Here is a 25,030-nt window from a genome sequence, read left to right as displayed (position 1 = left end):
GCACGCCTCTGCTTGTCGAGTAATGAGATCTTTTTGTTGGAATTTACAACGAATAGTGAAAGTTGAAAGTGATATCCAACTTTTTTCCTCCTTCTAGTGCAGGGCAATTGCTGAGCTGAATCATTTGCATCGTACCTGCTCGATACCTACCCATCAGTAGCTTCAACAAGAAAGCATAATTATAAGCAAAATGATATCGCCCCGGGGACCGACGGTCGCTAATGTTTCGGGATGATGATGATGATGATAGTCCCCATTGCTGCTCCTGCCGGGGTTTGTAAGCTCTCCTCTCTACTGATAAGACTTTCTGCAGTCAGTGTTGAGTATTTTGATTCTGCTGGCTTCGAAATTGCATTGGATGGAGCGATTCAAAAGACAGTTTGAGGGTATAAGCTTCTGGAAAATATCAGTTCGGAAGAAACACCTGTAACCGCTGTTGGGACTGGTTTAGAGCAGATAATATTCTTGCGGGAGCAATTTTGGAAACTTTTAGTTAATAGTGTTGCTCTTTCAAAGTACTCTGGCTTACTGTTATTAGCTCTCTACTGCTGGATCTTAGATGGGAGTTTTTTTTATGCTTGACTCGGAACAGCTTCTATCACTTTCGTAAAGTGACATTATGAGTCAAGGCTGCTGCCAACCGTAATTACCTGTAATGAGAAGAAATAGATATAGGGACGGTTAGTGGAGGCGATTGTCTATGCAATAAGGATGAAGGTGAAATAGATATAAAACCATTAGGTAAGAGACATTCAGGAACATTATACTGCCTAAATTAGGATGAGAAAATAAAAATGGATCAGTTATTAAATGTTTGCCTTAATTCAGTATTGAGTCCTTCGAAATCCGTACAAAGTTCTTTATTCCACAAACCACCAATTTTCAAATAATTTGGCTTCACTTCAAAGACGGACGTCTGCAGATCACCTACATTAGTCATGATTAGGCGCACCATGAACAATAGCGCTTTGTCGGAAACTTGCACAATGAGATTGGCAAATTGAATGCATGAAGCACGAAATGGAAAGGACGACATGCTTGCGCTTGCTGGCTACCAACCTCTCCCAAATCCGGCGTATGAAATTCTATTCTTTTCCTGCGTCATGCCACGCCACACCAATGATACTGTTTCAATCAGCACCTCGTCCTAGTCCTCACCGAGCAGCACCGAGAAAACGCTCGCCACCATCTTCTGTCAGAAAAATTGTGTTTAAAAGAAATCCTTCTGAATAGCGATTCCCTTTACTCTTGTTTTTTGTGTCTAGACGCTGCAGCAGAATTGCAAAAGTGTCGTCATCGTCGACGTCGTCGTTGTCATGCTCTTAGGCGCCGTCATCATTTGCCATTCACCCACTATTTAACAAGCAGCATCAGCAGCATATGAATGTGATATGCGATAGGTTGTTGTTATGTGATATGTAGCAGCCGCTTGCAGGATCACGCAGCTTCATAAGGGCTAGCCGAATGCATGGTTGGTATGGTGAGGGAGAGCCTAGGGTGAAATGCACCTAATGAGAGAAATGTTGACTCTTGCAACGATGCATAGTAAGGGCACATTTCATACTTTTCCTCTCCACCTACGCCTGCATCCTTGATGCGGATTAGCATCAGATGAAAAGCGGTTGGAGATGAAGAGGAGCCGCTTTTTGTGTGCCAAGCATAATTAATAGCGCAGCCAGTGTATGTTTGGCTTGAAGAGCATCGCCTGGTGGCGCGGGTGGGGAACCTGTCGTCCTCTAGCGCACTAATGGGTGTAGATGTTCTTGTTTGAATGGTGGATCGGGGACCTCCATATCATGTCCTTCCACGTATTCCCCTTACTAACGAGACCTACCACGTTGTTGGGTTTGGGTGGTGTCATTTGTCATCAGGATAGCACGCGGCTAATGCCATGACGACTACTGCTAGTAGTAATAGAGCAGACGTCCAGCCGGCAGCAGTTGGGATTTATCCTTCCCGAGAGGGTGAGCCACTAACCAGAGATGTGTGTGAAAATGAGTATCTCTGCGATACATACACACTCTCGAGCAGGGATGCCAGATGATTTTTCCAAACATCTGTATCAGGATTTTAGAAAATCTGTATTTGTCTGTATTTTGAAACTGTGACTGAAAGCCAAAAAACACCGTTTCCGTAAATCCTGTCAGACCCGTTAGAAATATATGGGTTCAACATGTAAACAACATGTTTGAGTCCCGAATTTTGCACGAACATTTCTATTTGCAGTAAGTTTTTACTAAACGGTGTAAATAGCAGAATGTAATGGTTTGGTTTTGGTTTCTTAATAATTCTGAACTTTTACGTCGGCGGATTTCTGTGAAAATTTCTCCAGGGATTCTTCCAAGAATTTTCATTGGGACTTTCCTGGGAGTTTCTCAAAAAATACCCTGAAACTGGTTCACGGGTTTCCATAGAAATTCTTTTCGAAAATCCTCATGGAATTCTTTAAAGGATTAAAGAGAAAATTCCTTCAGGGATTGCTACATAAGCTATGCTTGTGTTTCTTAATATATGTATTTTTTGAAGTATTTTTGGGGAAATTCCTCCAAATTTTTTTCAGGAGTTTTTCTATAGCATTTCTCCAAAAATTTATCAATGAATTTCTCCAGGGGTTTCTCCATGAATTTCTTCTCACGTATGTTGAAAAGATGCAATTCCAGGTGATATTTTTCTTTAATAAACATTTAGAGATTCTTTCAGAAATTTAGAAACTTACCTAATTTTTTCCGCAATTTTCTCGGGATTTTTTTGAAATTCCTTTAGAAATTTTAGATTTTTCTGTAAAGTTCCCCAAAGTTTATCCAATAGTTCCTTGAAGTATTCCTCTAGGCATTGTTTTGGATTTGTTCAGACCTTTCTCCAGGGATTTTTTTTTTTCATTTTTTTTTCCAAAAGATTTTCTCAACAATTAGTTCTGCAGCAATTGTTGAGAGAATCTTTTGGAACTACTAATAAGCTTTATTCAAAGATTTTTTTCTAGAAATGTTTCAAAGTATATTTGTGTCTAAAAGTTCTTGTAGGTTTCTCAAAGATTCCTTGAAAAATCTCTTTTTTTGATTTTTTTATTGGTTCTCTAAAATATTCTTCCAAGAAATTTCTTCATAAACTGCACGAGTTTTTTTACGATGAAGAAGTACCTCCAGCAGTTCTTCCAAGGATTCCTTCAGAAAATTTTCCAGGGAATCTTTAGAAACTCATTGAAGGATTTCTTTAAAAAAATCCACAAGTACCTTTGTCTGCAATGCCTGCATTTTTTAAAAGATTTCTTTATAAATTTCCCCACGGATTTTCCAGGAATCACTACAGAAATTTCTCAAGTATTCTTGCATTGATAGAGTTACTCCAGAAGTCTACCAAGATTTTTTCTTTTTTCTAAAAAAAGGAGTTTCTGCAGGAATCACTGAACGAATTTCTCAAAAAATCTTGGAGTTCCCTGGGAAGAGTTTCCGAACAAATTCCTTTGGGATTTATGAATAATTTACTTGAAGAATTTCAGAATTTTTTTTTCAGGTATACTCCATGAAGGAATTGATGGAATAACGACCGTTTGGATGGTAATTAGCAATTACAGGCGCGTTTTCGGTCATCGGGTTACTTATAAAACAACGGTTTTAATTATAGCCGACGTTTCGAGCGTTTATTCACTCATCTTCAGGGCAAACTACAATTTACATACAAAGTTTGAGTAGTCAAGTCATTTGTTACATAAAACATAAAATTACTCACATTAAAGGTTGTTTTTAGGTCAAGTGGGTTTGAACATGGACAATTTGAACGGCTGACAACATTACACTGAAATTATAATTACACATGTAAATTTCGGACCTAATGACTTGATTCATTTTTAACAAAACTTTGAACGGAGCACAAACTTACACAGCTTTCACCTATGCACATCTAAACAGGTTTGAATCAAAATGTCTGTGAGTGGAGACGTCAAAACGAAACCATGAAGGAACTTCTAAGTTTTGAAATCTTGATGAAATCTTTTAGATAAATATGTCTTCACATACGAATTTCTAAAGAAATATAAGCAGAAAATTCTGAAAGAATTCTAGCTCTTAAAGTTATTTTTTAACTTAATCGGGTTAAATACTATGCCTTTAAATTCCACTAAGAATTTGCATCCTTTGACAGATACGTATTACGACCTCAACAGTAAGGTCGTCTTCGGTATCTCGTACTTGACTCGACATCAGTCAAGTCCAGTCGAGTCAAGTGCGAGACACTGAAGACGACCTTACAGTTGAGGTCGAAATACGTATCTGTCAAGGGATGCAAATTCTTAGTGGAGTTGAAAGGAGCAGTACTTAACCCGAATTTATTTTTTTACATCATAGAAGAAGTACCTGGAGAAACATTTCGGGAAATCCTTGGTGGAACGCATTACACAACATTTACAAAGATCCCAGAAATAAATTCCGAGTTGTCCGTCGACAAAACATTTTCGATAACTTTTTAAACAAATTCCCAGAAGAGTGTGTAAAGTTTTTCTTGCTGGAAGGAACCCATAGAAATCTATTCAAAAGCAGTGTTGGTAAAATCACACTCAAAGCTCACTCATGAACCGCTCCTGCGTGAGTAAACTAAATCATTTTCTCACGCGCGAGATTTTCATGCAAAATCACGCTCTCACGAATCAAGCGCCGAAATCTCGTTCGCTTGTAAAACGAATCCAAATCAATTTGATCGACATCCAATGGTTTTGTACGATAGGTTTGCTTTTGTTCTATCATATAATCCTGAACACTTTGATGTAAATAATAAGAACACCAAGAAATAACGCAATGAGTTAAATCTCGAGTCAACTCATACATGATTTTTTCGGCAGTGAGTTTGGTGAGTCAAGTATTGCGCGTGAAACAACTCAAGCGTGAGATTTGAGAATTAGGGTTTTTACCAACACTGTTCAAAAGAATTCCTGGAGAAATTAATCAAAGAATATCATAAGAATGCCCTCGAGAAATTTCTCAAAAAATCCCTGCAAGAATTTCTTTAAAAAAAAACCCTTCCCATTACCGGTGTTCCATACACTAGACGCCTCTCCGCCTTTTACCGAAATTAGAAAAAACACCCTCCCATGCCGCTTTCTCTGTGCTTCAACAAGCTAAGATGGGCAAAATTGCTAGGGCGTGATATTCACACCCAAAGGACCTGAGTTCAATTCGCGTTCGCAATTCTTTTCTTTTCATCTGCAAGGTAACGTTGAGAATGTTCAAATATTTTCATTACATATGAAGTGTTAATTTTGCTACATTCGATGCACGATGCATCATATTTTTGCAGGTTGTATTCGTACTCTGTAGTTTCCAAAAGCTCTATCGATTTTTTATCTTCAACACAATTTTCTGGCTATTTCTTCTCAGGTTCGATTCGATATTATTATTAAAAAAAAAACTGTCAATATTCTCAATTTTCAACGAAAACATTATTCGTAAGTTTTTTCATTATTTTCATTCAAAATATAAGAATGAAATGCATAAAGAAAACCAAGTCTTTTGCTTAGCAAAGTTTCCAACTTTTATTTCATTTTTCATGTGCTGAAGCTGAAATTTTCCTTACATCTTCATATTTCACTGGAAAATCGCAACTCATTCAAACAACAATACACATAAAAAAGAATCAGCAAAGATATACTTTATTCGATTTTTCCATATACTAACATAATCTTTGAAAACTTGCTAAAAAACTTTATTTTGGACGAAGGTTAAAAAATTTTATTTTACAAGATTAAGATGTCAACGTGATAAAACATAAAAAAACGCCCTTAAGGTGAAGTTATGACGAAGCCACTGCTCAAATTTACAAGAGCACAAATCTGAAGAACCGAATATCGTATTACGCTGAAAAGTTAATCGATTAGTCACCACCAGCGGGTTACCAATCGATCAACTTTTCAGCGCAATCCGAAATACGGTTCTTCAGATTTGTGCTCTTGAAAATTTTAGCTGTGGCTTCGTTATATCTTCACCTTAAGGAATGCTTATTACATATCTAGCACTTTTTATGTTTCGTAATATTTGTTTTATTGCATTCAATTTTAAAGAAAAATTTCCTGTAATGAAATGATTGAAAATTGAGGTCAAATGTGAAAAATATAGATAATTTAATGGGTTTGTACTCTCAATAATTTTTATTACTTTATTTTCCATCTTGCATGAATGTATGAGGAAAAATCTGTATCAAGATCATGAAATCTGTATTTTTTCTGTACTCTGTATCCTGTCTGTATCAACCTCTAAAAATCTGTATAATACAGAAAAATCTGTATATCTGGCATCTCTGCTCTCGAGTGTTGTGCGTTTTATGATTATTCTGCGATATGAAGTGGCTGGCGCGGATAAATATGCTGCGTCCCATTTTATAAACACACGAAATTCCCTCCAAGCGGAACCGAAATGGCCAACCGTGGCCAAATGTGCGCCTCGTGGATTCCGATTAACTCGTGGGCCCAACCGAGCTTTAAGTGGTAATGGTTTTGATATAATTATACGTATTTACGGAAACAATTCCTACCAATACAGGCGAATGAATCATCAAATATTAATTAGGTGTGTGCTTTACGAGCCACCGGAGGCAGCTTATAGTGGCAAATTGCGAAAATTATGACGATGAGTGGAGTTTCATGATAGGGGCTGTTTGGACCGCTCGGTTTCGGGGAACGGTTATTTCAACTAACACTTCAACTATTGTTGATGAGGTTTAGAAGCTAATTGAAAATACGTGGAATTATACATCTCGCACTCAATAAGGTATTACGCCGATACAGCTGTTTTGCGTTACCAATACTTTAGCACTACGCGGCCTTCAACGGACGCTAGCAGTATTAAATTAAAGGGCATTTTAGAAACAAGTAGGGGAACTATTATTATTAGTTGCTTTATTAAAACAGCTTTTAAGCCTTGGCTGGTTCACCTCAGAGAGGAACTGTGGCCATAACGCCCATACAGGGCAAGATGCGCGCTGTATTAGGCTAACCACTAGCCACGTGTCCTATAATCAGGACACAAGTCATGGGAGTGTAAAAGCAGTGCAGTGGACAAAATCTAGCAAAAAAAACGGATCATATTTTTGCCACACGGTGTCAAAATTTCGATTATTATCGAACATTTTTGTACCTCGGATTTTTCTTCGAAAATGAATAGTATTTTGGCTATATGTTCAAAATCGGAAAACTAGAAAATATTTCATCGGCGAAAATGTTTCCATACATTTTGTATGGGACGTTTTTTGGGCTAAAATAGTAATTATTGATTTTTAGTAAGGAAAATAATGAAAAACTCATCTAACTCAAATTTTCTCCGATAGAATATTTTCAAATTTTGCATTTATACATTATAGCCAAAATTCTAACATTCTATGAAGAAAAATCCGAGGTACATGGAAGTCGATAATAATCGAAATTATGACACCGTGTGCCGCTGTTTTGTGGCAATGAAAAGTATGCATGTATGGTGGTGATAGTCTTGTAACCAGCAGGGCATGGTAAAATCAAAGCTGGTTACTCAAGGTTTTTAAATTTCAGGGCCTAGTAAAGAATTCTTCCGATGAAACCCTTCCATGCATAATTATTTCTCGACTTTTCTCTGTAATTACTACGGAAGACAGATTGTTGCGGGAATTCCATTTATGAATATTGCATGAATTCTCCATAAAATTTATAGAAAATTCTCCAGGAACACAGTCAGAGATTCCTTTAGAGATTCTTCAAAGCATTTCTGGAATATTTACTGAATGAAGATTGTCCCATGGAATTCTTAGTATGACTTTAGCAAGAATTCCTCTGAAGTCCTCTCAGTATTCCTTCAAAATGCATCCCTGTCCATGGATTTCTATTAAACTTTACAGGGATTCCTTCAGATATTCTTTCATATTCTTTCTGTTCCGTGTTCAAGTAATTTATCAAAACAATAATCTTGAAACTCGTTCATGAATTTCCTCAGGAATTTCATGCAAAATTCCTTCTGATTTATTCTGTGTTGATTGAATGAAAAAATAGGTACATAAGTTAATGCTAGTATTCTTTCATGTATTTCTTAAAGCATTTCTGATGGAATTCCTCCATAAATAACGTCTTAACATTGTCTAGGATTTTCTTTTTTAGAATTTCTCCGCAAATTCACCTAAAATATTCTCAAGAAATTCTAGCAGGAATTTAGCCAGAGGATTCTTCAGGAATTCCTTCAAATGTTTCTTCAAAAGATGCAATTCCAGGAGAATTTTATTCACAAGGATTTGAAGGAAGTTTTCCTTTAGAAATTCAGATTTTTTTCAGAAACTTTGCTGAAATTATTGCTGAAATTTCACCAGAGGTTCTGTCAGGTTTTACTCCATATATATTAAAGCATTTTCTCAAGAGATTCTTCTGGAAGTTCTTCCTAGAATTTCTCTAATAGCTATTTCACGTATCAACCCTGGCATTGCTTCGAATGAGTGTAATAAGTTTCGTACCTTTTAATTCCGCCCTATGTTGCTTATCCTTTGACAGATATGTACGCGTATTTCGACTACCACTTGTAATCTTCCTCAGTGTCAGTTATTCACTGTGAGTATTCTGCTTAGAGGGTTCGAAAAGTAGTTTCTGTAGAAATCACTTCAGAATCTCCTAAGCATTCTTCATGAAATTTATCTGAAATTTTTCTATGATTACCGCAAATTCCTTCAAAAAAACTTTTTTTTTCAATGTGGTAAAGAATGCCTACAGGATATTTTTGTTGATTTTCACTGCAGGATTTCCTTCAAATACAGGGGATGACCAAAATGTTTGGGATAGGCAACTTTTTTTTCTCTCACAAAAAAGTTCAACATGCTATAACTTTTCATAGAGCGCATCAAAAAATCTCAAATTTTGACTGTTTGTCAACCTGCTATATGTGCATCATTGGTACAAATTTTGGCTCGATTGGTTAATCTTTCGCAAAGTTAGAACCGTTCGAGTAAAACACTTTTTCAGACAACTCATTTTTGAGCTGTCATATCTCGGAAACCAGTGAACCGAATTGAATGAAATTTTGAGCATACACTAACAATATGTATATGCTTCACAAACTATTACAACATAGGTACTTTTTAAACATTGAAAAAAGTTATCATGGATTGACACTTTTTGGATTTTTCTCGAAAAAATCTAATTTTTTCACATCAATGTCAGTAAATTTTAGTGTTGATATCCAAAGATTTTCCACTGCTGTTCTCAAATTATCTCAAATCAGATATATTAGAGCCTATTTAGATTGAAGGAAGAACACATTTAATAATTTTTGTGTGATATTGTAAATTTGACTTATTTTCCTCTATATGGGTAAAAATCTTAACTCGGTATAACTTAATTCGCCGTGAAAAAATATTACATTTTATATCGTCGTATTAAGTATCAATATATTGTTGATAAACGTTTAAAAATTCATTGAATTCGGTTCACTGGTTTCCGAGATATGACAGCTTAAAAATGAGTTGTCTGAAAAATAGTGTTTTACCCGAACGGTTCTAACTTTGCGAAAGATTAATCAATCGAGCCCAAATTTGTACCAATGATGCACATATCATAGGTTGATAAACAGTCAAAATTTGAGATTTTTTGATGCACTCTATGAAAAGTTCCAGCATGTTGAATTTTTTTGTGGGAGAAAAAAAGTTGCCTATCCCAAACATTTTGGCCATCCCCTGTATTTCTCCAGAAACTTGTTGATTGATCTTTGTGTACAAATTATTTAAAAAACAAATCTGAAAATTTCTTCTGAGGTACCTCCAGGAGTTACCCAGGCATTCCTTCAGAAAATCTTTCAGGGATCCCTGAGAAATTGATTGAAGGATTTCTGCAAGACAGATTTTTTTCAGGAATCCCTTCAGATCTTTCTTAAGCATGTTTGCCTTGAAATTATTTGCAGAGTTTCTCCTTAAGCCTCAGAAATTGCTTCAGAAATTTTTGTCCAGGAATTCCTCAAAACATTTTCAGTAATTGCTTCTAGCAGTTTCCAAAGGTTTTATAAGGGATATTGCTTTTGGGATTCCTCAAATAATTCATCAGTAATGTTTGTGCAATTCCAGGAGAACTTCTGAAAAATCTCTGGAGGGATACCTGAACCCGATATCTTTAAAGGCATCCCAAGTGATGATTATGAAGTGTTTCCATCAGATAAAACCAGCTTCAGCAAGAGCAAAAAAAACCCTTGCAGGAATTCATGCAGAAACAAATAATGGAATTTCTTACAGACTTCATGGAGAAGCCCTGGGAAGGGTTATCTCTGATAAACTCCTTGGAAGAACTTTTGAAGAAATCACTTGTAGAAATTCCTGAAGAAATTCCTTTAAATTCCAAAGAAGTCTCTGGAAATAACAGCATCTCCTCAAATGAATCTCAGAAGATATCCCAGCAGAAATTTCAGAGAGATTTCCTGAGGGGTTCCGTGGCCAGGAAGGCCGATTCTCCCCTTAAGTGTCAACTTAAGTCCCTCATTCTATGACCGTATGAGTACACTTCAGCAAACCTCTACATTCGGGTGTAATGATTTATGGTAGTAATGAAAGCATCAGTAAAATCCCTTTAGAAATCTTAGAAAGTGATTTTGCATAAATCTGTGGAAGACAATCCGAAGAAATCCCAAGGAAATTCTTGAAGGAACTCCAGGAGGAATATCTTCCTTTTTCTCGGTAAATCCTTGGTAAAATTCCTAGCAAATATATATCCTTTAACCGTTATGTGTCCGACAAACTTTTTGCTTTTTTCTACACCGTGTATTTTAAATGGGTGCTGGGTACCCGGGTACCCTGTCACATAAGGGTTAATAAAGGAGGATTTTTTGAAGCATTCTTATGCAAGTCTGTGGACGAATTTCTGAAAAAAAAACTGAATACCTGGAGAAACGCAAAGATAAGCGTCTGTAAAGATCCCTAGGAAAAACTCTAGAGATATTTCTTATGGAATTGTCGTAAATATTTCTAGGAAATCCCAGGAAGGGGAGTGTTAAGAAGTCTGATTTATGAGATTTTAGTCGGGAGCAACCAAAAAAGGTGAAACTTAGAGCTGGGCAAAATAACTGTCATCAATAATTTTTGGGCTAAAATATAAACGACTCATAAGAAAGCAGGCACCAAAATGTTCACTCACTCACGCGAGCAACGATCTATCACACAGCGATATTATCCGGATAAAGTAGCCTGTGATATTTTCCTTGCATCCATAGACGATTGAAAAGGCTCTCACTCCGATTCCTTTGCGTGATAAAAGTATGCTCTCTCCAACAAGTCCTTACTCACAAATCGTTTGCTCTCGCAGGAGAAAATGGTGGCTCAGTCTGCACCCAACCACGTTTTCACCCGTTTGACGTCTGGGCGGTCCCGTGTTATCTAGTTAGCCGTGAAAACAAAAACATTTAATGTAAACACGGTACCACTGTACGTCAAATATTTTATCTCGTGCATCGGTGGAGACGTTATGTGACTCGCAGACGGAGTGAAAAATTTGATATTCGCGAGTTGTGCATGGAGAGAAAGAGAATTATCGTGAGCGCTTGAGTGAGAGACTTTTATTTTTCCTCCGATGCAGTGATAAATCATGATCGCGGAGGTGGATAAATCCGTGGAATTTGATCACTTGAGTGAAAAATTGGATGCCTGTAAGAAAGTGATCATTCGTCATAAATAATTCCAAAAGTCCCAGTGAAGAAACAGGGGTGTAAGCAGTAATGAATAACAAAAGTTCCATAAACAAATAGAAAAGTGCATAAATAAATCAAAAGTTTCCATAAATAATTGATTTTTGAGCGTCAAAAATGCAATGAATAACTCAACTGTTGCAATAAAAAAAACCAATTTCCCCACCAAAAAACTTCGAATTTTCCATAAATAAATCCGATTTTTCCATAATAAATTGGGAAATTCACAATAAAAAAAATATCTAAAATGCAATAAATAATTCAAAAAGTGCAATAACAAAAAAATAAATTATCAATAAATGTCAAAAAACGAGCAATAAACGTAAATGTATTTTGAGCCAAAAATTACATAGACCATGCGGCGAAGCCGCATAGAGGATTGAGGAACTGAGGCGGCAGAAGGCCGCCGAAGTTTCCGATATCCGATGCACCGCAATTGCATCGATTCGGTTCTAGGCAAACCACAGATTCAAGAATTTGCCCGGTATAATGCAAACATAGATGTTATCCCTTTTTTTAGGTCCGACGAGCGATAGCGAGTTCGGACAGCAAGCAATTGCTTGGTAAATTGCAATCATAGTTACGCAAGATTTTCAGTCGATTCAATCATATAAGTGCGATTCAGCATTTCACTGTCTCATACATTTCTGCATTTGTTTTTCATGGGTAATTTCGTCATTTTTTATTGCATTTTTTGAATTTTTTATTGCTTTTTCGATATTTTTTTATTGTGAATTTTCTAATTTATTATGGAAAAATCGGATTTATTTATGGAAAATTCGAAGTTATTTGGTGGGCAAATTGGCTTTTTTTATTGCAACAATTGATTTATTCATTGCATTTTTGACGTTTTTAATTGCTCAAAAATCAATTATTTATGGAAACTTTTGATTTATTTATGCATTTTTCTATTTGTTTATGGAACTTTTGTTATTTATTACTGCTTACACCCCTGTTTCTTCACTGGGACTTTTCGAATTATTTATGGGAAATTTTGTATTTATTATGGAACGTTTAATTGTCTGCCATAATTTTTGTGCAATTTTGGAAGAACTTCTGAAAAATCCCTGAAGGGATATCTGGACACGATATCTTTAAAGGCATCCCAGGTGATAATTCTGAAGCGATTCCTCAGATGAAAAAAGCATCACCAAGAGCAATTTCTAAAGAAAACCTTGTAGAAATTCATGCAGAAACCTCTAATGGAATTTCTCAAAGAATTCTTGGAGATGCACTGGGAAGAGTTTGTTATTTCCTTCTTGGAAGAACTTTTGAAAAAATCCCTGAAATTCCAAAGAAGTCTTTGAAGATAAAAATATCTCTTCAAATTAATTTCAGAATATATCCCAGCAGGAATTTCAGTGAGAATACCTGAAGAAACGCAAAGATAAGCGCCTGTAAAGATCCATAGGAAAAACTCTTGAGATATTACTTAAGGAATTTTCGTAAAAATTCCTAGGAAATATTTTTGAATAGATTTTTTAAAGAATATGTGGAGAAATTTTAGAAGAAATTCCGGATATTTTTTTTGGTAGTACATCGAGGAATACCTGGTGGAAATCTGATGCCTGAATCACTGAAAGTGACAATTCAAAAATCTTTGGATGAATTTCTGCAGGATTTTCTGAACGAATCCATGAAGAAATTTCTGAACACACTGATGTGGGAATTTTCAATGGAATCCTCAGAGCAAATCTCCAGCGGATTTCCTGAAGAAATACTTGAACTGTGAAGAAATATCTGGAAAATTTTATGAAGAAACTAACGGAAGGATTTATTAAATAACCTTTGAACAAATTTCTAAAGAAATCCCTGTAGAAAATTCTGAAGGAATCCATGGAGGAATCAAATGAAACCCTAGAAGAATTTCTCAACAAATTCCTTGTGAAATTTCGAAATGAACACATAAAAATCTAAAGAAATCTTGAAGAGGGAATATTTGTAGGATGCCCTGTAGATTTTTTTTTAAATCCCTGGAAGAAGGAAAAAACAACCGGCGGAGTTTCTTAAAAAAAAACTTTGATAGATTAAAAGACCGGATTTCTGGAGTAATTCATGCACCGCAAAGCAGGGATGCCAGATGATTTTTAAAAAAAATCAGTATCCCATACAAAATTTTGGTGAAAAATCTGTATCCCATACAAAAATAAATGAGCCCCTCCAGCTCAAAAATCTGTATTTCATATAAAATGAAATCTGGACGGAGGCTCAAAAATCTGTATATATGGCATCCCTGCCGTAAAGGCGAAGGAAGGGGTTTTTGTGCATTCACGGTAAAAGTTGAAGGGGTGCCTAATACATGAACTTGGGGCAAAGAGAGGGGTTTAACTCACGAAAACCCTTTCTTGTGCACGGGCTTGAAACCATGGATCGATTTTGTAAGAAATCCATAGAAGATTTCCCTGGACTTGCAATCCTTGAGGTTTTTTTAAAAGAAAATCGTGAAAGCTTTCCTAAAAAAATTTTTGGAGATATTTTTTCCAAAGAAAATTCTATGAAATTCTAGAAGAAGTTCTGAAGCGATGCCTAAAGATGCTAGGACTTTCAAAAAAAATCCATGAAAGATTTTCAAAAAACAATCTGGACACAAAAAAATAGTGATTATTATTCAAAACGTGTAACACATTGTTATGCCTTTCTCGTACACCGAAGTGTACTGAAAGGCTATATGTTCACTCATAAAACGAATTTTCGATAGAAGTTTCAGAGCGTCAAGTCACATATACCAATCAACTCAATTCGTCAAATTGAGATGATGTATGTATGTGTGTATGTATGTATGTATGTCTGTGCGCAAAAAAAGTTTACTATTTTGAATGTGCTTCCCATTGGCCGATTTTTCTGATTATAGCTCGAATCGTATTGGAAATTTACCGCATTGTTCGCTATTATTTTTTTTGTTATCTGTATTAACAAGATTTTTAGCCCAAGGCTAGTTCATCTCGGGACCACGCTTTACTTCCCTTCCGAAGGAAGAACTCACAATTTGTGAGTTTGTCGAGAGTGGGATTCGGATCGGTCGAGGCGTTCCGGAGTTATGGCTATTTCAGTGATCCGGACCAGCACCGGTGGAACTGGCCGTATATAAAACTGAACCCAGCCCCATCATGCGATACATTGAACTGCGGCGATTTTTGTAACCTTTAATATGGTTGTCGAATTTTATGCGAAAATGAACACTGCAGAAATTTCACGATGTTGGCCCAAAATGCAAGATGGCAACTCCAAGTTCAAGATGGTGGCTGTTCAATAGAGTTATAGGCTCTAAAATCATGTAATATGGGTATATTTTGTATGAGGAAGATGTCCAGAAATGGCAACCAGAATTTCCAAGATGGCGGTCTAAAATCCAAGATGGCGGCTCCAAATTCAAGATGGCGATTGTTTAATGAAGTTTTAGGCTCTAAAACCATGCAATATGTTTGTATTTGGTATTGTAAAGATGTCTGGAGTCCAAAAATGACGATTGAAATATCCAATATGCATAAATTTAAAGATAACGGCTGTTTAATGGAGTAAAAAAAATAGTGTTAAGTACTGTCCCTTTTAATTCAACTAAGAATATTTGCATCCTTTTACAGATACGTATTTCGACCTCAACTGTCGTCTTCAGTGTCTTGGGCTTAAATCGAATGGAGGTTTAGGCTCTAAAACCGTACAATATGGGTATATTTGGCATGAGGAAGACAACCGGAGTTCAAAAGTAGCGATCAGTCCGAAAATGGTGACCAGAATTTCCAAGCTGCAAGACCTAAATCCAAAATGGCAATTCAAAATTCAAGATTGCGGCTGTTATTCAAGAGTTCAAGGCTCAAAACCCCTCAAAAGCCAAATATACGATATGATCTCTGATGCCATGAAATGGATTTCTGTTAACCGTATGAAAGTGCGATATTCATCAACATGTCACTTGAGTTGTGTTGAAATGTGTTTTCGAAGGCATGAGAAAGGTGGATTAATTAGAGTTTTTTTTGTTAGGTTAGGTCGGGAGAATTTTCTCGACTCCCTGGGCATAATGTATCATTGTACTTGCCAGACCCGTGTAGAGAAAAGGCCTCAAGTGAGGGGTCTTTCCTAATTTTAGCAAAGAGCGGAGGGGCGCCTAGTGTATAGAGCATCGGAATGGGAGGGGTTTCAGTTTATTGATGAAGGAATGCTTCAGGAAGGTTTTCAGAGCTTTTTATATACGTTCCAAGGGGTGTCAGGGGAATTTTAAACCAACATGATTTCAATGGAATTACGGAGATTACAGAGCGTTTCGATGTTTTTCAGGTCGTATCATGCGAGGTTTTAAGAACACCCTTAACCTTTCAGGACGCGCGCCATCAAGCAACCGAAACTGCACCGCGCTCGCGCTGTATACGACGAGCGAGGTTTTTTGGTAGTGTTGTATTTTTTACAACAGCGCGCGTGCTGAAAGGTTAAGGACAGACTTGTTAGAATCTCAAAATGGCCGCCACAATGGCCGACTTCGGCACCTACTCACGATTTTGAGGGCACAAATCTCGTCGGAAACAAAATCAGCGCACCTAAGCTTCTCATTTTAAGCTTATTACAAGTGAGCAAGAACAGAATAATAAAATGCATTGTTGTTTTAAGCTTGCTTCTTGAGATTTGTGCGTCTGAAGTTCTCATGCACTATTGAAGCAGGATGTCAAGACGTTTGTCCTTAAATAAATCCAAGGGGTTTTCAGGGGCAATTCAAGTACAAGGTTTTCGAGGGCATTTAAATATAGTTGGAAATTCCAGAGGTATTTCAAGACACATCAAAAGCGTTTCAAAAAGTTTCAAGGATTTCAGTGAAGATAGCTCTAAAAAGCCTCTTAAACATCCTGAAATCCTTTCAAAATCCCCTTAAACCCCCTCGGACGCCATGTAATGCACTTCAGACCCTCCGAAACTCCCAAAAATGTCTTCATAAAACCTTCATAACTGGTTTCAGCGGCGTTAACCCCCTGATAATCATCTGAAGCTTCCTGAAATGCTTCAAAAATCACCCCCAAAACACCTCGGACCCCATGTAACTCATCTGAGACCCTCCGGAACGCCTCCAAAAACCCGTCGAAAATCCTCTGAAACTCTCTGCAATGCCTTCGAAACCCCCCTTTTTTTTTTTTTTTTTTTTTTTTCCTTCCAAACCATAGGGGGATAATCTGCTCAACAGACACCCTAACAGAAGGTTAGGGTAGTGTAGGTCTGACAGGCCGTCTTCTACAACAAAAGTAAAATCCAGGACTACTCTCTCCTCGTACCCACTAAACCATTCCTATGGTCGCCAAACCCTACGTCTCTCCGGAACCACCAAGAAGGTATTGCTTCAGAGAGGGGCTAGTGCACATCGCGCCCACAAGGTTAGCTGCGTAGCCTGCAGCAACGAACATCGATGACTCGCTTTGGAGAGTCCATCACGGTAGCATGCTGGCGCTTAGCCAGTATCCCGAGTGGTCCTCGCCACTCCCTTTGTCCTCGGAAGGCGGGCAGGGTCAACCCCGCCCGCGCCCTACTGCTGAGCGGACATCAAGAACTGATGCCCACGTGCAACCCGATCTGACCTGCCCGTAAGGAAGGGTATCACTACCCTTCAGGCCCTATCAGATGCACCCGTAGGTTGCAGACAGCAGGATCTCACCTACCCCGACCCTTGCCGGGGACCCCTTTCCAACCGCGGGCTCGGATCCAACCCAGTAGACCGACGCCACGACAGCACCACTACCGGGACTTCCTCTCCGCGGCCACTTAATCGTTGTAAGGGTCGATCTCGACCGCAGGGCACCGGTATGACCTACGAAGCCGACTCCGAACCCCTGGACCACCTCTTGTACTGCATCTGGACTAGCCATTCTCCGAGTCCACGCGCCACCTCCTCTGTAGCTCCCAGACGATGTGGGTAATAGCCGTTGAAACGACGTTCCAGCCAAACTCATCCCTACACATCCTCTGGACCAAGTTGTCCGGAGTTGTGTCCTCCCCGCATGTGGCAAGCATGCGGTCACGCATTGTGCGAAAACGCGGGCACACGAACAAAACGTGTTCCGCCGTTTCCTCTAAACCATTGCACACTGGGCATTCGGGAGAATCCGCATGCCCGAAACGGTGTAGATACTGTCGGAAGCAACCATGACCTGTAAGGACCTGTGTCAGGTGGAATGTGACTTCCCCATGGCGCCTATTAATCCAACTATCTACCCTCGGTATCAACCTATAGGTCCACCTTCCTTTGGTGGAACTGTCCCACGCGCGCTGCCATTTGACCATAGAGGCCATCCTGACAGTCCTGCGTATGCCTCTTGTGCCGCGCATTTCGAAGCACTCCATGTCCTCACTGATAAGAATGCTGATAGGCACCATACCAGTAATGACGCAGAGAGCGTCGTGTGACACGGTACGGTACGCGCTCGCAACCCTCAGGCACATAAGCCTGTAAGTACTTTCCAGCTTCCGTCGGTAGCATTTAGTACTTAGCGCGGTGCCCCACGCCGGGCCGCCATACCTAAGTATGGACGTAGCAACACTAGCCAGAAGCTTGCGCTTACTGGCGTACACCGCAGAGCTATTGGACATCATCCGGGACAGTGCCGCAATAGCTGTGGAGGCTCTTTTACAGGCATAATCGACGTGGCTACCGAAGGTAAGCTTATCGTCGATCATCACGCCCAAGTGTTTGACGGAGCGCTTTGACAGGATAGTACAGTCTCCTACACTGATCTCCGTCTGCTGCTCCGACTTCAGGTTGTTAACAACCGTCACCTCTGTCTTGTGGTGAGCCAGCTCCAGTTTCCTGGACCGCATCCACGCCTCCACAACCTTGATCGAGTGGTTGGTAGTCAACTTTATCTCCTCGATCGTTTCACCGTAGACTTCGAGCGTAATGTCGTCGGCAAATCCGACAATCACCACTCCCACTGGATACTCTAACCTCAACACCTCGTCGTACATGACATTCCATAACACCGGACCCAGGATGGAACCTTGCGGGACTCCTAAGGTTATGTGAAAGCACTTCCGACCGACCTCCGTGTCGTATACTAGTACGCGGTTCTGAAAGTAACTTCCGAGAATCTTGTACAGGTACTCCGGTATCCCCAGACGCAAGAGCGCATCGGCAATAGCAGACCAGCTGGCGCTATTAAACGCATTCCTTACATCCAGAGTCACTACCGCGCAAAAGCGAATTCCCCTCCTCTTAGGCTCGAGTGCTTTCTCGGCGGTTTTTGTAACCGACAAGATAGCGTCTACGGTGGACCTCCCCTTCCGGAAGCCGTACTGGTTACTCGAAAGACCATTTTCGCCCTCGGTGAACCGCAACATTCTATTGAGGATGATCTTTTCGAGCACCTTCCCTGCCGTGTCAATCAAGCATATTGGTCTATATGCCGACGGGTCTCCGGGTCGTTTCCCCGCCTTTGGCAATAGTACCAGGCTCTGCCTCTTCCAAGCTTCTGGGAAAACTCCCTCGTCCAGGCATTTCTGCATAGCAGACCTGAACATCTCGGGAGCCTCTGCAATAGCTACTTTTAAGGCCAGGTTCGGAACTCCGTCCGGACCTGGGGCCTTACCTACGCTAAGGGACTTAGTTATCCCCGCAAGTTCCACATCGGTGACCCTCTCCTCATCGCCAGCCCCAGTCCCCGGCTGTCCTACGAAAGGAGGCCAAGGACTAGGATCATGACGCGGAAAAAGTCCTCCAATGATCCCCTCCAACATCTCTGGAGATTGCTCTGTAGGAGCCATCACACCTCTCGTCTTGGCCATAACGATCCTGTAGGCGTCACCCCACGGGTTCGTATTGGCACTCTGACAGAGACCCTCAAAGCAGGCCTTTTTGCTTGCTCTTATCTCGGTCTTAAGCGCGGCTTTTGCAGCGGCGAACACCACCCGCCGTTCGTTTCGCTCTTCCTCTGATCGTGCTCGCTGCATCCGCCCCCTAGCCCGTAGGCAGGCGCGGCGCAGGTCCGCAATCGCGTCGGTCCACCAGTAAGCCGGTGGCCTCCCATTTCTAGGGTGGACTCGCCTAGGCATGGTCGCATCACACGCACGTGAGAGCACCGCTACCAGCTCGTCGCCGTCTAAACCGATTAAGTTTCGCTCACGGCGGAGCGCCTCCCTAAATACCCCTTCGTCGAAGTATGATGTCTTCCACCTGCGAGGGCTTGGCCTTGGCCTAGCCGCCTCTTCTTCTATCCGCTGTCTGCTGTTATTGTAGTCGATACTGTAGCGAACCGCCAGGTGGTCGCTGTGAGTGTAGCCATCATCTACTCTCCAGTTCGAACTACTTGTTAGGCCAGGACTACAAAAGGTCACGTCAATAATTGACTCCGCTCCGTTTCGACTAAAGGTACTCTTGGTACCGACATTAGCCAAGTCGACATCTAAGATGGCCAGTGTTTCTAGCAGGATCTGACCCCGCTGGTTCGTGAAACGGCTTCCCCATTCCACGGCCCAGGCATTAAAGTCGCCCGCTATTACCACCGGCCTTCGCCCTGTTAGCACGGTCGTTAAGCGGTCCAGCATTTGCGTGAACTGCTCGATCGGCCACCGCGGAGGCGCATAACAGCTACAGAAGAAGACCCCGTTTACTTTGGCGACCACGAAGCCCTCATAGGTAGTAGACACCAACTCCTGAACGGGGTATTTACCCGTCGTCCATATCGCCGCCATTTTTCTGATCCCATCCGCGACCCAGTTGCCGTTGCCGGCGGGTACTCGGTATGGGTCCGATATGATGGCGATATCCGTCTCCCACTCAGAAACTGCCTGACAAAGCAGTTGCTGAGCCGCATCACAGTGGTTCAGGTTCAGCTGCGTTACCTGCACTGTGATTTGTTGTTCACTGCGGCTTTCTTGAAGGCCGGGCACCTTGGGCCACCCATCGGATGTCTGTTGTTCGAGGATTTCCCGGTACAGATCATGCAGATGGGCGGACTCGTGCAGCTTTGGGCCTTATGACCTTCAGCGCCGCATCGCCTGCACAGTTTGCGCCTGTCGGGGCCTTTGCAGTCCCACGACTTGTGTCCTGGTTCCAGACACCTGAAGCAAACCTCTGGTGGCTCGTGGAATGTCAGGTGACATACACACCAACCCACCTTTATGCTCCCTACTTTAACGGACTTTTTAACGTCCGCCACAGGTAGCTGAACCAAAGCTATCTGTGTCCCTGCTGGCCCTTTCCGTAGCTTAACGGCTGCGGCGGCCACCTGCACATCGCACTGTTGCCGCAGTGCCGTGACGAGCTCTTCCACTTCGGTGATCTCATCGATGTCCTTGACCTTCAGAGTCGCCTCATGTGTCAGAGCCCTCACCTGCACACCCTCACCAAGGACCTCTTCTGCCAGCCTCTTATAGGCGGCGCCCTTGTGCTCCTTCTGGCGCTTCAGCTCCAGGATCATCTCGCCCGTACGAGTACGTCTAATACTGCGTACGTCGGCTCCAAGACCCTCAAGCTTGGCTTCGCTTCGCATCATCTTCAAGACGTCCGAGTACTTGGACTGTTCCGTCTTGATGACGATAGCGTCGCCTTTCTCGCGCTTGGCACCTGCCCTCCTACGCCTTGGCTTGGCGTCCTGCGCTACTACCTGCGGATTCGCCTTCTTCCTCTTCCGCTCTACCTTCGTCCAAGGGGGGTCCTCCCCTTGGATCGCCCTACTCTGTGCCTGTTGAGGGCCCACTAGCGGTCGCAACCCCTTGTTCCCATCGTTCCGGGACGGGCCAGCCTTTTCAGGCCCACCCTTCCCAGCTTTCCGGGAACCCTGGCTGGGGTCCGACCTTCCGGCATTATTACCGACTTTCGGGGTAATGATTCGCCTGGCCTTGCGGGCACCGCCAGACAGCTCCTCGCCTGACGGTTGCCTCGCCCGCTTCTGCGATTGCTTGCCCCGTTTGTCGCGAGCAGTCGCTTCCGCCTTATTCGGACTTCCTGCGAAGGAGAAGGCCTCCGTTTGGGTAAACTTCGGCACTTTCTCATTTGCAGGCTCCGCTGCTGCAGCAGTCAGCAACGCGAGTGCCGCGTACCCCCCTTAGAGCATCGAAAACGCTCCTGAAATCTGCTCCAAAAATCAATGTCCCAACAATCTCACGCAATCTCCACCCCTGAGTCTCCCTGAATTGTTACTGAGACTTCCTGGAGGCTTAAGAACAGAAGGTCGAAGAACAAATAGTCGAAGGACAAAAGGTCGAAGACAAAAGGTCGAATGTGTTGGAAATTAGGTAGCGTTTAAGGCTCGGGTAGCGTCGAACCTTCAGGTACGTGAACGGCGGCAGTATTGTTGGTAGGTACAATTGTTGGAGAGATGGCAGAGGTATATTATTATGGAAGAAGATTGTTAAGTTGTATATGCCTGAATGGAATAAAGAGTGTAACAGTTGTTGATTTAGGTGTCAGTCGGCAGCCGTCTAGTTTGATGGAAGGTGTCTTGCGTTCTTTTTATTTATTATTAAGAAACAATCATCGACGGAGCTAGCCTCGCTATGGCCTTCGTGGCCGTGGTGGACTAGCCTCCAACAGAATTGACAAAAGGTCGAATAATCAAAAATATAAGTAGACCAAGCTACCAGCTGGTGTGTCTTACTTATTAGAAAATGATGAGTCTTCGTTGTTGTTCATTGAGAGAAACATCAAATAGTGACAGCGAGTTGAACATTTTTTGAAAAGTGAAAATTTTACCTGTCCCAGTTATTTTGAGTATCCCCTGCATGTATAGGCTGTTCTTTAATGTTTTGTTACTGAAATAGCTATTAACTCTCAAGGTGCCTATTTTTCAATCAGAAAATTTGTCTTCTTTTATTCAATAGCCGTTCTTCCTAACTATACTGCAGAAATATTCTTTGACTACATGTGCTCAGTGATCATCCCCTCTTGGATTGATATGTAGTTCCTACGAATGACACAGAGATTTGTCCTTCTCAAATTCATAGACTGTTTCATTGGTTTATTCAAAAGCTGTAATGAAATGGCAATATATCAATCTATGATTCATCCTTCCTATGGGTAGAAGGCTGTTCTTTCAAGTAAATGTTTTCAACTTCAATGAATAGCATTATTTTCTATCATCTATGAGCACCTATTTAGAATTGCAATGCGGTAATAAATTGCCTCGTAAGGTTTTTCAAGTTTCAGTAGACACTTTTTAAATTTTTCAATATTGTTTTTTTTTTTCCATGTCTTCCATTTTGTCTATGTAACCTTTTGTCCCATTCGACCTTATGTCTTTCGATCTTTTGTCATAGATTCTTCCTGGAGCCTCCTTAAGCCCTTTGATAGGACCCAAACTCTTTGAGATGTTGCGACAAGCGTTGCGACGTCTGGATTGACTTGAATAACTATTTTCCAACGACTTTTGAAAAAGTTGACTGATTTTGAGATGTTGCTTTATTGCATAAAATTGGCAAAAATGTCTTAATCTCGCGTTTTCCGAAGAATTTTAGAACGTTTTTTTATCATTTATCATTAAAATCTCAAAAATGACAAATTTTGAGTTTTACTCCTATTGAAGGATACCAAAGATATGATCCACAAATAAATTGACTTTTGGATCTGAAATGAATTGAATTCTGCTACATATAATCCAACCTAAGCATAACAACCAGTCAAAAAAATCTACTAACTTTCGATCAACGTCATCATCAACCCTTCAAAAAAATGAAACAAATCGTACATATGTTTCTTACAACGTGTTCTCATGCAAAAATACTTAAACCTACCTATTTCGTAGGCAGCTCACCGACTTTCCGACAGTTCTTCACGTCATAATTTAACACTGCCGGTCGGGCCCCAATTTTTGACCCGGTCCTGTCAGAAACATAAATATCCGCATACGAAAGTCGAACCTTTGGCTTTGGCGTTGGCGTCGTTGCTGCCTGTCGGATACCGTACCGTACGTCATACGGCCACCGCAGTCGTTTATCGGCAATTTGAAGAAACTTGAAACTCACACATATGCCCCTCCTTTGCCATTTTCCCGCACATCGTCGTCGCCATCAATATCGGCTATAACGATGATAACGCGCGCTGGATAAAGGGGCTGGATGGTGCCATGACATGGCTTAAAAATATTCCCTACCTACAACATATTATGTCTGCCTACATTGATGTTTAGTGTGGCGACTGGATTCCCCCAGGACAGGAAGAGGATATAGTCTGTGGCGTGAAAAGTGGGGGGCGAAACATAAATTCCAAACACCGTCACAGCTTCATGTTCACTTTTCCGGGCACACATGTCATCGTTTTTAGACACCCACCATCGCATCGCATCGAGTATCGAGCCGCAGGAGCAGTGTAGCAGCGCCCAAGTGAGATTTACATTTTTCCTTAGTTGTACAACTTTGTTCACATTATACAAACAACACGGCCCAACTTGAGCAGGTTTATTGGAGCGCAACGGCGCGGGTGGCGCACCGTAAGAAATACGCTTTTCTTTCCGAACAAGTTTGCTGCTGTCTGCTCCTGCTGCAAGGAAGAAACAAAGGGTACCGAAGGCGGTGCGGCACCTTCTGCATGAGATAACACTTCAATTAAAAAGAAATTAGGCGCGCGGTTGATGAAAGTTTGCGGAGTTTTTAGAAAAACGATTTTTATTCCGTCATGGACAGAACAGACGGCTGGGAGTTGACGATTAATCGTCAGAAAATATTGTTTTCAACTTCTAATGCAACAATATGGATGAGATAAAACTCGGCTTTAGATTAGATCGCGCACCTTATCAAAAGTCAGCCCTTACTTTGAATGTCTATAACAAATCATTTCCAAACTATTAACATGAAGTTTCCACATGCCGCTCGAGGTTTTTAGCTGTTTCCAGCAGCTCATATCTTGTTCTTCTTCTGGCCAGCCGACGTCGTTCGGATCGGAATCAGCTAGTCTGCCTATTTCTGGGACTATGGTATCAGAGATAGGGTAACCTGGGGTAATACGCATCCCCGGGGCAAAACGCCCTCACGCTATTTTTCATTGTATAAGTGAAGCTCCATCCGATGCAAGCAAACTAGACGTAAAATTGAGCCGGACAAGCCCAAGAAAGCAAAGAATATTCGAATGAAAAGCGTGGAAAACGATGATTTTCCACATTTGGGAAGATTGTGTAATTTGGAGCGCACACAATTCAAGCAGTTGGGCGCTGATTATATGGAATCAACCTATTAACTACCATCCGCTTCCTACATCTTCCATTTGCTGTCGTTAATAGTAAGATGGAGCCGCCTGGTATTTCATTAAAATTCAAAGCGGAAAATGCCAGAGGTTGTTTTGCCCCACCTCAAGGTGCGTTTTGCCCCCAATAGTTTTTCAGCACCCAAAACGTAACACTTTTTTAGATTGTTAATTTGATTCGGTAAAATTGAAATCACGCGGACCAAAAGTTGGCGAGTCTTAGTAAAATAAGTAA

The 25,030-nt window shown here is 41.0% G+C and overlaps 1 long non-coding RNA gene across 1 annotated transcript in view; it reads right to left on the bottom strand.

The window, feature by feature from the left end:
* Nucleotides 1–262: 262 nt before the first annotated feature.
* LOC134284024 (uncharacterized) overlaps nt 263–25,030 on the bottom strand; it is a 1,044,900-nt gene continuing 1,020,132 nt past the window's right edge. Inside the window, exon 4 of the long non-coding RNA XR_009995578.1 lies at nt 263–650. This is a non-coding gene — a long non-coding RNA (uncharacterized LOC134284024). The remainder of the gene's footprint in view (nt 651–25,030) is intronic.

Source organism: Aedes albopictus, chromosome 3 (assembly GCF_035046485.1).
Source record: "Aedes albopictus strain Foshan chromosome 3, AalbF5, whole genome shotgun sequence".
NCBI lineage: Eukaryota > Metazoa > Arthropoda > Insecta > Diptera > Culicidae > Aedes > Aedes albopictus.
The sequence above is the reverse complement of the archived record's forward strand: the minus strand, read 5'-3'. Positions and strand labels throughout refer to the sequence as shown.